We start from the raw sequence: 14633 nt of genomic DNA on the forward strand, positions 1-14633 counted from the left end.
ACTAGCTATTCTAAAATCCTTGTATTGATTTTTGTTTTTCAATTTTTTTTTCCTCAGTGTTTCCTTGCCTTCAGGTTTTGGTCTTTACTTCATTTTTACCATAGTTTTGCCTAAGAAAAGAGGTAGAAACCTGCTAAGCAGTCAAACTAGGAATAAAATATACCGAGGAAAGAGATATAGAAACACTCTGTTTTATTCAATTTTTATCTTTACCTACATCTTCCCTGTTGCATCAGTGGTTGTTCCCTGTTTCTGTAGCAACTGGAGACAACTCAGATCCTTGTTCCGGGTGTGAATTTACATGTGCTCCTCTTGATTAAAAAAAAAAAAAAAAACGAAGAAGTCTTCAGCAGTCTTTTGACTCCGTCTATGCACACAGAGAATGTTACTTTGGAAAAGAGATTCTCACAAGATTTAAAAGAAAAAGTTTTGAAATAATTTCTCTGTTATTTTTGACACATTTTTTTTAAGCCTACTGAATCATCTTAATATAGCTCAGTCTTGCACCATGCTTCACTTTGGAGTTCTGCATGCTTATAAGGGTAGAAAACAGCTTTGCTTCTCTATACTGTCTGCCACTGCCTCAAATCCTACAAGGAAAACTACAGGAAAACATCCAAGGCTAGTCGATATAAGGAAAAAACTAAGATAAAATTGACTGTGTGAGCACAGGTTTTCTAGTTTTGCGAATTAAACCATTCCATTGCTATCAGAAATTCCCTGAAGTGTAAAAAGTGTCCTTATATATGTGTTTATCCAAAATGGAGCTTCAAAAGTTAATCCATGCTTGTTAGTGGTTACTGTATGATGCAACTATAAGGAGATCTGAAGTTGTTGCCTTTCATTTCATATCTTGTCAAGGTAGACACCTTCTCCGTTTATCCTTGAATTTAAATTTCCCAGGCTAGCATGCTTCATTTGTATTAATATGATTTCTATAATGCATTTTACTTTGTTACCAGTATATGTTTTTGACTGTAACCCGGCCTTAACCATAGCTTTTATGTGGCAATAGCTGATGCTTAAACAAAGCATGTACACATTTAAGGGCTTGATCCCACAAACAGTTACATCTCTGTGTATATTTAATACAGTTCAACTGCACAGAGGCCCATTGATTTTAATGAGTCTCCTTGTGAGAGAGTGAGCGAGCTCTTGAGGTAACTGCTAACTAGGCCAGTGTGTAAGAAAGCATAATGAACTCTCCTAAAGTATAAACRTGGAAATTGGGACTATTCTCTTCCCCGTAGTATTTACAAAGGTACATCCTAATCTTTTAATGATTGTTTTTCACCTTTTAATGAATCCTCATTTTTCAGACATTAGTTTTTCAAGAGCGATGAACTTTTCCGTCTCTTCTGGTAGTATTTGTTGTATATTGTAACCTATGTTAGTAATTTACACATTGATCTTTGAAGAGATTAGTGGTTCCTTTGCTCCTAATCATTGCTGTATTTACCTTCCTCTCTGCTGGCAATCCTAACGTAATCTGTCACTTCATCGATGCTTCTGCACGAGCACTTCCTGTTTCTTCCATGTTTATTCACTCCTCCTCACTTAATTTTCTCCCCCTGGCACTCRTGGCCTCTAACTGAACTCTTTCTTGTTCATATCTCAGCTTTTGCAGCTACAAAGAGTTGTAAGTGACAAATAGGTAAAGGGCACCTACCCTAGGTGTTAGCCACAGCTTATTAATCTTGATGTATTTATCCTTAATGTTTCACTTAGAACGGAGTTGAGGTAATGCTTTAGCTTCACTCATACTCAGACACAGGATTTGTGAGCTGATTGCAGAATATGTATAACACCTTATTTTTGAGCAATTTAATGCTGCAACCAGCATCCACTCTGCCTTCAAAAGAAGATAGTTAAAATACATCAAGGTAGCAATAGCAGATGAAGGGAAAATATATTAATGTTTCTCTGTTGATGATTTCAAATTTCAGAATCTGAACCTTTCTTGGAAGTAAGTCAAATGAATAGAAAATGCTGAATACTTTCAGGGTGCTGAGTTATCACTACATGGCTCCCGTGAGATTAGGCAATTCCATTCCCTGCTTTAGGTCTCTTGCAGATTATCAAAGGTCAATATTGAGCTCTCAGATTGGTACATTCCTGTGTTTGCACCTGTGTGAAATTTGCTAGTTGGATGTAATTAGGTTAATGTGTTAACAGGAAGAACTGCATTTTTTCAATCCAATTTCATATCTAGCAATATTTAAAACACTTGATGCAGAAAATGGACATTATATTCCTGAACKGATATCGATAGTCTATTAGAATATGCCATTTGCTCTTAAATATACAGATTCATCAGAGCAGAAAATGATGGAATGCAAAGCATTTTAACTACTAATTTGCATCACCTCCAACTCCATTTGGATTTTGTATTATTTCAAAAACTGGTTGTTAAAATTGCTGAAATCTAAATCTCAGCAACAAAGTTTTGGGACCTGTTAGCCTGAGCTCCTTCAGCACTCCTGAATGTCGGCAAGAGTCAGAAACCAAAACTTGACACAGCTGTAAAAACACACAGAGAGCTTGTGGCCTCAGCAAATTCTACCAGTGCAGGCATATTTCAGATATAAATTTTACTCTGCTGTCCCTAGTACTAATGAAGTCAGTTTCTTTTGGTGGGTTTGCAGCCAGGTGTGTCCAGTTCTGTGGCTAACCAGTGCTCTTTACTTAATTTTTCCACTAGTGACATTTCTATCAAACGTCAAAAACAAACAGAAAAATTGGCTTGATGCAATGGCTCAAAGTGTTAATAGTAACATTAGGCTGGGTAAAAGACTTCCTTTCGATCCTGCTTTGCCAGAGATCTCCACCTTGTGGCTTTCAGTGAATAGATTTATACTGTCCAACCTGGCAGCTGTTTAATCAGTTTGGAAGGGGAATTCAGTCAGTACCAGAAATTGCTCCTATTTGTTTTCCTGCCAGAGTTCTTTAGCAACCTGAATATTAACCTGACTGACCTGAATATTGTGTTTTAGCAACTATGTGTATATAAAAGCAGGCATTATAAGTTTGAGTGTGTTTTTTTTTTTATACACTCAGATGAAGCTACAGATTTGATCAGAAGGACTATATACTCTGGAGCTCCCTGGCATGTGATTTCAGCTGATATCTTGCAATAGGGACTTGATACAAAAATCTACTCATAACTCTGGATACAAATGGGCTGTTGTCTTAAAAAGATGCCTCAGGCTTTTTTCACRTATCTGTAACTTCTTATAGACTCTTTTTAACAATGATGAGTCTTGCAGGTTGTGGTGGCATTGTGCTTCTGAAATGAATAGGGCTTTTTCAGTGCAAAATAATTCATTTTATATTATATGTCCTAAAAACTGCAAAAGAGATGATAAGAATAGGAGAGACCGTCAAGCCCAACATGCCAAACCTGTTTTAATTTATCTTAATCCCACTTTCCTGTTTTCCCACCAGACCACTCAGACCCTTCCCCCTTCCCTTTCCCCTCCCCACCCCCTTTTTTTTCCCAGGAACACATCTAGGTGTCTTTTGAATTCATTTATTGGCTCTGCTGTGCATAGCACAATACAGTCTTTGTTATACTTTTAGCCAGAGCTGTTTATATACAGTGACCCATAATTTGCTCTCAGTTACATTGGTGAACATCTGAAGTAACGCCATCAGAATCAATAACATGGTTCACATCAGTGTAACTGAGAGCATAATTTAGCTCTGTAAACTTGAACACAACTTTCTGCCTTGATACTTTCACAATTAAAAGATGATTAAAAATATCATCTTGCCTCACACTAGCTACATTCTATTTTTAAAAAATTAATCTGGGAGTCGGAATTTATGTTCACATCTGATATTATTGCACTTACCTAATTTGGTACACTTCAATTATAGTCCTTCTTTTGGAGAACAAAAATTTTGAAACTTTTAACTATGGACTCGGAAATCATGATCAGAATTAGACAAGTGAGATTCTAGAACAGATTTCTAAGATGAGAGGCCCCTGAGAGGACAGGGCACAAAATTGATAAAATTTAAGATGAAACTAGATCTTTGTATGAATTGAACCGTAGTAGGTGAGTTACCTACAGTGGGAAGCTACTGCACTTGTAAATTCAGGGGATCCTTTTCAGGCTTGTCTCTTTGATCTCATGGAAGTCATGGAGTAAAGTTGGGATGCACAGAACAAGAACTAGGTATCATGGAAGAAGGTGGGAGGGTTGAGGCAGAAGGAAAATGTAGTATTCTGGCAAGGGAGCGTGTGAGAGAGTTATGTATGAGGTGGGGAAAATATACTGAAGCAGAAAATTATAGAGAAGGTAGTGATTTTGTTTGAGGAAATGGGTTGGAATAGAAGATAAAGGAGAATTTTGGCACGGTTGAAAATCAAAAAACTAGAGGATTAGTTTTTGTTTCAGATACTTTTTGTATTTTTTGAAGTGTATAACTTAACTATTRTGTTTTAAGGAGAAAAACATTGTGATGTTATTAATGACTTTTTAGAAAACAATTTATCAAATCTTTACAGTTTTTAGTATTCTCTTTTAGGAATTAATAAAGTAGTGATATTCAAAATTGCTGTATGTTTTTTCTGCTTTTTTTCTTTTTGTTTGATATGTTACCAAGCTTTGTAGGACATGTTTTAGGTGAAATTTTTGTAAAAAGAACATCACAAATGAGTGACATTTGAATTATCCAGAGGTAACTTACGTAATTTGATGATTAATTAGGCCATAGATAGGCCTTCATGAGCTCAGGTCCAGCTCAGCTATGTAAAATCAAATGCCATATTGGCAGCTCTAGTTCGTGAGATGGCTGTTATTTTAAAATAGTTGTCTTTCCCACAGTGCACAAGCCAAGCGAATAAGCTACAGCAGTTCTCTGTACAGTGCATGAGCCCTCTAATGCCTATATTCACTTGATTTGCTTTATTACCAGGTATCTCCCATGCTCTGCTTGTCAGGGCAATAATTACTGAAGAATACATCTATGTGAAYGTGAAAGTCCTTTTTCTGTGGGAGTTTTGGTATGAACCATGGCAAATTCCAGTCTTTTTCTTAGAGAGTGGTGATTCTTCTCTCTCAAGAAACTAATCCATGCATAGAGGTTTAACTTTATTGCTGACTCTGTAGGTAGAGAAACCATATATTGTATCTCAACACATCTGTGTTKGGAGTCTAAAATACTGTGGGCCTGAAGACAAGCCTTCTTGGCACAAAAGAATGTCAGACCCATGGGAATGCACAGTGGATATTTGTCCCTTTCTGGAGGGTTACATTTTTTTGAAATCACAGCTGTAGGGTCTCTTTCTTTAGCTCTGTGAAAGTAAGGCACCTAGATTAACCCAGCAGTCTCGTCTACTGAGTTCCGAAGAGCAGTGTATCCCAGTTACTTAATGCAGGTTCAAAAAGACATGCTGAGCTGATTAACAGCTGCCAGGAGAGGTAGTTCTTTGATTCTTAGTGCCACCACCAGCATTCACAAGACACTTCTGTGAGACACTTACATTGCTGAAGAGGCAGAAAACTAATCCTGTTGAATGGAGGGATTCTATACATCTGTTTCCCCCGCCCCCCTTCCCCATTTTAAAAAGATAAAGCAACCCGTGTAAGGTCTGGCCAACAGAGCTGAAGCAATGCCGGCAGCGTGGAAAGGGAGAGCTGGCCGATCAACGTACACTTGAGGATAGGGTGGGTTGCCCTTTGGGAGCTGCTCGTCTTTCTCCATGCCTGATAAGAAACCTGATTGGCTAATTTAAAGTGGATGCCTAGCTTCCAAATATCCTAGGTGAGGTGAAAAGTACCCCCCTGAGGATGTCTGAAAGCCTAAACAACTTCAGTCAGAAGCTTGGTAGAATCATTTACATCTACTTATCAATGCTATATTTTGAGTAGAAAAGTATGCTGGGATAGCAGCATAATCTAGGAGGTTTTTTGATTCAGAGGAGATTCTGACATTTTATTTGTCATAAGTACAGGAATGTATATGAAAAATTCAAAATGATTAACCGTTAATTATGCTGCAGAGTATTTAAGTCCTATTAAAACAGTCTTTTGGGGATGTTTTTCCCTCAGAGATGCTCTGAAATCMACTTATGTATCTGTTTTGGCCTGGATATTGGCACTGTCATTGAGACCTTAATAGGAAAGTTAAAAGTGCAGGTTCAGGATCAAGTTTAGTTGACCAGAACCTGAGAATGTGCTTTTAAAGTTTACTTTTTTCTTGGAAGGTTTTGTCTGTGGTGAGGGATTGCACTTGCTTTGTCTATTAGACATTAATTTTGACTGCTTTTCCTAAACTCAACTTCTGAGTGTCACCAAGAAATGGTTTAACAGCATGCTCAAAATAAAAATTTCATTCTGATGATATGAAGCCCTATTTACATGTTACAGAACATCGTATGCAAGCAGAAGAGAAATAGTGCATCAGCTTTTGATCCTCTCTCGAAGAGCTCCAAAGTTCACAGCTAGTTTCCAGTAGTTTGTCATTTTATAAATGTATGAGAATATCAGGTACTGCTTCTAGGGTAGATGTAGTTTAATTTGGTTATGGGAATCCTAGTAACTTAAATATACAGGAAAATGCATGTGTATTATTTTACCCTGAAAATACCTAAACCATGAAGAAGTCTGGAACAGACTGTGATATAAATTTAGCTTTACTGGGTCATAGAGTTTTGAAATGGCAGTCTTTTCTCATGTTCTGTTTTTAATAAGTTGTTCTAGAATTGGGGCCCATGGAAGTAACATGCCTGTCTCTCTGGAACAGGTATGTTTGGTGCATGCCAAYGATACCTTGTGTTGAAATCAAGGTATAATATGTGTTTGAGTTCTTTTCACCATTTTCCAGGGAGTCTGGCATCAAAAATCAATTTAAATTTCCCAGATGTGTTGGAACCTGTTACTGTAAGGTAGTCTTCTTGGTCTACTTTGTGTCTTCCTCTGGCACCTGCAAGTACGCTGGAAGCTGCTTTACAGCACCTCTTCCGGAAACCTTTCTCGTTATCCCCTCATTCTAAACCAATGTGGGGATTTCAAGTGCCAAAATTGATTTTGCCATACAGTGATTGTAGGGTTTAAGTGCTCTCCTGTGCTCCTCAAAATCTCCAGAAAGTAGTTTAGTTGCCAAAATTCCGATGTTGAACAATGAAATAACTGCATAGCACGACTGCATAGTTTTTATTTTGATGGTACAGATGATGACAGTAGAAATAGGACAAATGATCCTTATAGAACTTGCCATAATCTCCAGGCTCAGCAGACTGTTCCCTGGGCTCCTGTCAGTGCTTTGTTTATCACTTATTATRCAGTTCATGATTTGCCTACACTCTGTGCAGAGCTAAGTGATATATTGTTATGCTAGATATTTTGGACATTTTTACATAATCATTTTCTTAGTCCTTTAAAGTTCTCCCCAGAATTCCTCAACTGACATCCGCAGATCTGCTTGGCTTAAGTCTTTGAGAATTTGAGAGCGAGGAGCAAGGTGTCTCATCTTGCACATGTAGTTCGTTTTTTTCCCCCCCYTTTTTTTTAATAACCTCTAAGGTGCAGCAGTGAAAAGATGACTGCATTGTTAAGTTCCTTCCTAAACACAGAAAAATATTGGAACTGCTAAAATCATTGGAGGTTTTATGTTGTTCCTGATGTGTCTTACTCATATTGTTGCTTGTGTTTTTCACTGCCAATAGCATGTCAATGGTATCATTTGTTTCTTCTACAAAAGAAGAAACAATCTTCTGTATTTATAAATTTCCAATTATGAATAACTTTTCCTTAAACTTGTGTTTTCCTTAAACTTGCCTATCTTGAAAGACAATAACATAATTATTAATTAACATTCTGATATGGTGCAGGAATGCTGTAGTTGTTTGAGATGTTGCTCATTCCCTTCTCCTTTTCTTTGTCTTTTCTTGTCTCTGGCAGACCCAACAGCACTGATGTCGTGCAGTTTTGATTAAAATAGTATGCAGCTATTCTTGGCCCTCCTAATTCCCCTGTATTCATCCAGCTTCCAAATACTCTTTCTGGCTAAATTAAGGAATGGTTGTGATTCCTGTATTTTGCACGAATAGATATATTCTGGGAATATCTCCACAGGGCACAAATAGCACAATATCACTGAGGTTTGCTTGATTCTTGAGCTGTTTTCTAACTGTTATTTTGTGAGAGGATTAATAACTGTTTTATTCCTTTGTTTTATTTCTGAAAGCAAAATGCAAGTGAGGCTTTGCATCTTCCATCATTGTTGAGAGGAGAGGAAGGAGATGCCCTTGCTGCTATGATTGTTCACATGGAGAGGAAGACAGATTTCTTGCTACTGAGCAAATCTTGACTGTTTTCTCTTTGGTACAGCTAATGCTTTCAGAATAATGGGATCTTCATCAAACTTCAGCAGTATCTGTGCAACTTTGGAAATTACTCTCGTTCTCTCTCAGTCCTGCTATGCTGTTTGAGAAGCATGGTGCTGCTCTGCTGATTGCTTTTCTTGCTTGACATTTTCCTCCTGTCAGGTGCATGAATGTACAAGCTTATTTCCCTATTGGTTGCTGTTCTGTGTTGGCTGTTACACAGTACTGTTTTCCTGTATGCCTAATTTGATATTTATTTGTAGTACAGGCAGTTACTTAGGATCCTCTGTTCTTTGTTGTAACTCATCATACCCATTCTGAATGATTTTTCTCCTCCTTGGTTGTTTTTGTTACGCAGATGCCAGAAGAATTCACTAGAGCTTGTATGTTCTCCCTTYCCAGGGAGAGTTCTTCCTTTCTCCTGTCTCAGTATATCACACACTTCTCCCACCTGCCTCTTGTAAACAGTCTATCTGCCTACCCTTTCCTTTTGCTGCTTTTCTAGTTCTCTTTGTTTCCTTGCGGCAGCCCTTCTCATAGGTCACTCTGACACCACCAGCTCTCTCCATTCCCTTCTATTCTTTCCCACTTGACTAGTCCTTTGTAATCATCAGTGCCAGCAGTGCCTGTTCTTCACCCCTTCCATGCTTCTCTGCTGATTCTGTGGTTACGCACTCTACACCAGTGTCCTGTTGCAAAGGTCCTGTGTTCCTTGCCTGAAAGCTCAGGCTCCCTCTTAATGTCTGCTTACTTCAAACCTACTCTGGCATGTTGAAACATCTTCATGACTGTTTGTTTCATTTCCAGTCATTCTCTTCTTCAGTTCTTTTATTTGTCTAGCTGAGCACCTTATTTCCCATTCTAACTCCCAGATCCGCATTTTCGGTTTTCACCATTTTCCTCAGTTACTAATCTTCCTTCTGTCTTATCCTTTTCTCTCTATGGCTTAGTCCTCACTTATGTGTCTTCCCACATCTGCTGCTAGGATCATCTGCATGGYTTGTCACTCGCTATGGCATTTCATCTCATGACAGTCTCCACTAGTTCTTATGATTCAGTGGCCTCCAGTGGGAACAATGTCTGTTTACTCGGGGATGGTGCAGGGGGTGTATGGCAATCTGCCAGCATTGACAGTCTTGATCAGCTTCTGCTGCAAGCAGTTCCTTGCCATTTTTGTTGTAGAGCTCCTTCAAAGTCTGRTCTTAAATTCTACTGCAGACTCAATGTCTTCATGTTTATAATACCAATACTAGAACGTCTTGCAGCCTGGCTAGATAAGTTGGTTGCGCACATTTATATTTCCCTGTTTGAGCTCAGTTTGTTTTGTTACCTTATTTTCTGACTTCTCTGGCCCATTTTAGCTGTTTATAAACACTCCCAGCTTTATGAAGCCCTTATCTTTGAGTGCTTGTACTAACAACTCCTGCAATAAAATAAATGATAATGATCAGGAAGTGCAAATGTAGTGCATTCAGTAATTTCAGTGCTCTTTCTTTACATACATTTCTACGTAATGCTTTTGTGCATACCTAGACAAACTTTGTTTTTCTGTTTATTTTCCTGTTTTGGGAAGTTCAGTAGATTTTATTCTTTCCATTCTCTTCAATTCTTCAGTACTATTCAGTTTCTATTCTCTTCTATTCTTTTTCAGTTATGTTTTTCTCCCCTTGGTTTCCRTATTCAAATGGCAGGAAATAATGCAAAAGATGAAAAAGACATGACCAAAATAACAAGTCTGGTCTTAGAGAAAGTGATCTCTATTTGTTGCTAGTAGATCTATTTGCCAGTTCAATTAGGCAATTTTCAAATTGCTCAGTTGGCCTTCTTGTGGCCACAAGGATGACTGCACATTAAGAGGGAGATTCAGCTRAAGATATAGCTAATGTGGATAGGAAATTGAGTGAGTACAATCTTGATTTATGTAAAATGAGTAATACTGTAATCTAGATTGGTTTTCAGATGCCTGGGAATGGATTTCCTAACTCCAAATGTCTGTGCAAAACAGAAGGCTGGCAGGTCTGCGAAGGACCAGTGGTTTTARGGGATGTCACCTGAATTAGCAATTAATTTGTCTAGGTAATGCTAAAAGTGCTAGCAGTTCCTCATGTTTGTAGATTCATTATGAAAATTCAATTTTTAAAACAAAGGAGATGGCAGAGACCCTATAATTGATATAGGTCTTTGTCTTGGTCTCTCGCCAAGAGGTCAGAGCCAAGAAACTTGAAAACAAAGTGTCCGATTCAGGGCATCCTAAATTTGYTGTGTTGTATTTCCTACTTTATTTTTCACTTGCAGAGGAGAAGGTGGCTCATATGTAGGTTTAATCTTTGTTATTCAGGAAGCAGTGTAAAAGGAAATTTTTGCCTCCTTAAAACGGTTGCCCACTCACTTAGGATCTTCTGGAAGTTTGTTTATTCACAGAAGCATCAAATCTGAATGAAAAACTGAAGTACGATGGAAAACTCACTGTATCTTACCGTGCAGCTTTTTCAGGGTTTGCTTTCCTCCTTTGCCTTTTACTTGAGGGCAGAAGTAGGGTAGAGAAATAATTTTTGTTCACTTCTGAAAGGTTACAGTAATAAAGAAACTCTTGTTAACATCAGAGTATATGGCAGGCAGGAGTTTTCACAGTCTGGCATTGTTTATTTTACCAGCAATTTGGAACCTTCTGCACTCTTAAAATATTGGCAAGAAAATATTTAACTGTTAACTGTTCTGTGGCATGCATGTGTTTGAAGCCCTGGGGAGGAGGAGAGCTTGGGGAAATCGGGTTTTTCTCAGCTTGTGATTGAAACCAGAAGGTGTAGAATATTGGTAGAAGGTGAAAGCAACGTAACTTCAAATTATAATTTTAGACTAATGTAGAACTGATGGGAGGATGTCAAAGAGGTCATATATGAACAGGACTGTGGTAGAAAATAATGCGAAATCTGATGGAGCAAACAGAAATAAACCAGGCTGTTAGACAGAGCAGAAATAAATTTCAAAGTTAGATGGTGAGAGTGAGTATTTGCATTTGTCCCTGCCTCAGTCACTGAGTAAAGGTTATAGCAGTACTAGAGATCAGCATCATGGAGTAGCCTTGTTCATGGCTCCATGATTGTATGGAATCTAGCAGTTGTCACCCCATTTGGAAATGAAATAAAATTAACTTTTTTTTTAATAGAGAGCTTTGTTTGCTTTTTGTTTTTTTGAGAGAGCAGATGCAGTGATTAGTTTGGATGACTTGCTGTTCCTAGCTAATAGAAACTGGTTCTGGTCCCAAATTCACCCTCCAGGTAAAGATGAATGGCTAGTATGAGCAGGATCTTTCTTGCTRATATTTCTGTATAAGGTATTCTGTATAATCCTCTTCCCATAGGATTACTAAAAGTTATGCTAAAGGCAGCATTTTCTTTCACAGTGGTTTATTTCAGTAGAAATTCTTACCAAGTCAGCAAAGGCACCTAACTGGTATCCAGGGTCATGTAATGGGCTACGGTGGTCTCTTTGCAAATCATGGCAGGAAGAGATGCACAGCAGAGACACCAATCAATATCTGCAAAATTCGGCAAAAAGTGAATGAAACTGAAGGTATTTAGCAGTCATTATTCTCATGTTAGCTGAAGATCCAGTGTATTGTTTCTAATGATAATCAAAGGTGTTTCAGGAAAAAGCATAAGAAACAGAACAAATGTGAATCAGCATGTCTTCTTGTATCTCTTCTGTGTTCACTAATGAGTAATATGAAAGTTGCACAGGAATCATCATATTTAATAGCTACTAATAGAGCAATCCTGTATGAATTTGTGTAGCCCCTTTCTGAACTCATCCATATTTTTGGCTCTTTAATGCACTGTGACAATTATTTCCACAACTTAATTGTGTTACATGAGAAGGTGCTTCTGTTTATTTCTGAAGTACCATTGGGTTGTTTCATTGGCTGCTTTCTAGCTCTTGTGTTGTGAGTTAATGAACGGTAATTCSCTATTCACCAACTCTGTACCACTCCTGACTTGATACCATGTCTTCCTCCTTATAGTCCTTCCTAAATTGTATGTCCTATTGGTATGTCCTAATATCTCTAATTACCTTTTTACTTGGTATTCTAGTTTCTGTATCTGTTCTGAGGTGAAAAGATAAGGGTATGCAGCATTTATATGTGGCTACACTATGGGTTTATGGCAGAAGAGGGTTCCTGTTTTGTTTTCTATTCCTTTCATAATAATTTCTAATATTAATTTCCCTTTTTCGCCTTTGAGTGTTGAACTGGCATTTTCAGAGATCTGTGCACAAAAAAAATCTTAAGATCAATTTCCTGAACTGTAGCTGCTAAACAAAGGCACATTGTTATATTAATTTTGATTTGTTTTTTCCTAAAGTGTACTACTAATACCTTCATCAACACTGAATATTACTGGTCATAAACATCTGAGATTGTTAATTCTATCCTTTATTATATTTTCTACTAATTTGTTCGAAATGGAACTCAAACTTATCAGTCCGTACTTCCTTGGATCTTCTGAAATGCTTTTCAAAAATTCATGCCATATTTCAGGGCTCTGCCTGAATATTAAACATATTAAATGTTATCTAATATGTTCCATTTAGTTTAATACTAATCCCAAGGATTTTGTGGCTCTTGATTTTTATTAAGTTATCTTAAGTCTGTTTCCGTGAACAGATTATATCACGTGGCATATAGTTCTTTTCAACTCTTTTCAACTYGTGTAACTTCCTCCCAGCTTTTTAGACAGAATTCTTGCTTCTGATGTGCTCAGGTATATTATAATGATCAATTTTAGGCTTTTAGCAAGTAGTTTCTTAAAAGAGTCATTGCAGGAAAAACCCACCACAGCTTCCTACCCTTACAGAGAACCAACACCACTAGAGAGAGAGCACAGCAATTTTGCCTGCCTTCTATGACCTTTTTCTGGAGAGGTTGTCAGAGCTGTGCCAGCRTGTGCTGAAAAGAACCAAGAATTAAAAGTGAGCCCTCATCCGTTTCATATAGTCAGGATTGTACTGTGACCTTCACTGCATCTTCAGCTCTAACCGTGGCAGAGTTTCCAAATTAATAGACCGCAAAATAGAAACATACCTCCTTTTAATGATACATGATAGCTAGGGGTGATGATTGTTTTTTTATTTTTATTTTTATTTTTTTCCTGAAGCATGCAATGCTATATAACTTGTGTTTCTATGTCAGTTTGAAATCGATGTGGTCTAAAGAGTATTACTGATGGTCGTGCAGTTGTTTTGAAGGTAGCAGAGCATACAAAAGTCTTTACCCCTTAACATGTTGGTTTTATGGATTGATGATTTTGGCAGGAACTGGTTCTGATACAGACTAAAATATATTTAGCTTTTGTTTGGGTTAATACAATGTTGTAGGTTTTCACTGAATGTTGATGGTGATTTTAAAGAGCATGCTCTGAAGTTAAGTGTCAAGCYGAGGCATTACAAAATGACTTATTTCTAAAAATATTAACTTCTTGATAAATTCTTTAATTAAAAAGTATATGGAGAATGACAGGTATAGCTGATTATAAGTCAGTTAGCTGGATTTGTTTGCAGGCAAAGTAACAGAATGGTTAATGGAAGACTGAAAAAAAAATTGGAAAAATATTTTCTGCAGAATTTTTGTCAGTTACACAACTTTGTGACATGCCTGGAGGAACTAGGCTTTTGGCCCATTGCTACAGAGTTTCTTTTAATTCTTTATATTAATTTAATCTTTTTGATCTTTAGCTACATGTCTCTGTCGTTTTCAAAATTACTGTCCTGCAAGTAATAGTCATGTTATTGAAGGAAATAAAAGGGCTGTATGCAGTCTTTCCCACTTAATGTCATGTGCATTTATTAAAAGGGCAGCAAACACTTAAAAAGCCTTTATATAACTATATATAGTTATATTATTTATAGATATAATATAAACCATTCTTTCCAAATGCATATTTGGAGAGGGAGCAGAAAAAAGCCCAAATGTTTGAGGACTGACAAAAAATGTTTTATGGTGAAAGATTTGCCCTGTATCTCCTACAGGAACTTCTGCTGACATTGAATGCTCCATTAATCAAAAGTGTAAATAGGAATGATTCATCTTTATGGCAGTGTGGCTAACAGAAGTCCCCAGAGTAGACTCAGTCATAATAACAAAAGTGTACTCATACCTGAGTAACTTGTTTTGCGCAAGAGATGAACTCATTTTACTGTATCAGCATAAAACGCTGCTTTGCTATTACAGCTTTGACCACTCTAGGAGTGCTCTGATGATGTAGTGTATCAGTGTGCCTAGTGTAAACATTATCTTAAAGAG

At 37.4% G+C, this 14633-nt stretch overlaps 1 protein-coding gene across 4 annotated transcripts in view; it reads left to right on the forward strand.

The window, feature by feature from the left end:
* The window catches only part of UQCC1 (ubiquinol-cytochrome c reductase complex assembly factor 1), a 53686-nt gene that overhangs the window by 29533 nt on the left and 9520 nt on the right, over positions 1-14633 (forward strand). The gene's annotated exons all lie outside the window — the stretch shown is intronic.

This window comes from Rhea americana, unplaced genomic scaffold (assembly GCF_003343005.1).
Source record: "Rhea americana isolate MKP2758 unplaced genomic scaffold, rheAme1 scaffold_190, whole genome shotgun sequence".
Classification (NCBI taxonomy): domain Eukaryota; kingdom Metazoa; phylum Chordata; class Aves; order Rheiformes; family Rheidae; genus Rhea; species Rhea americana.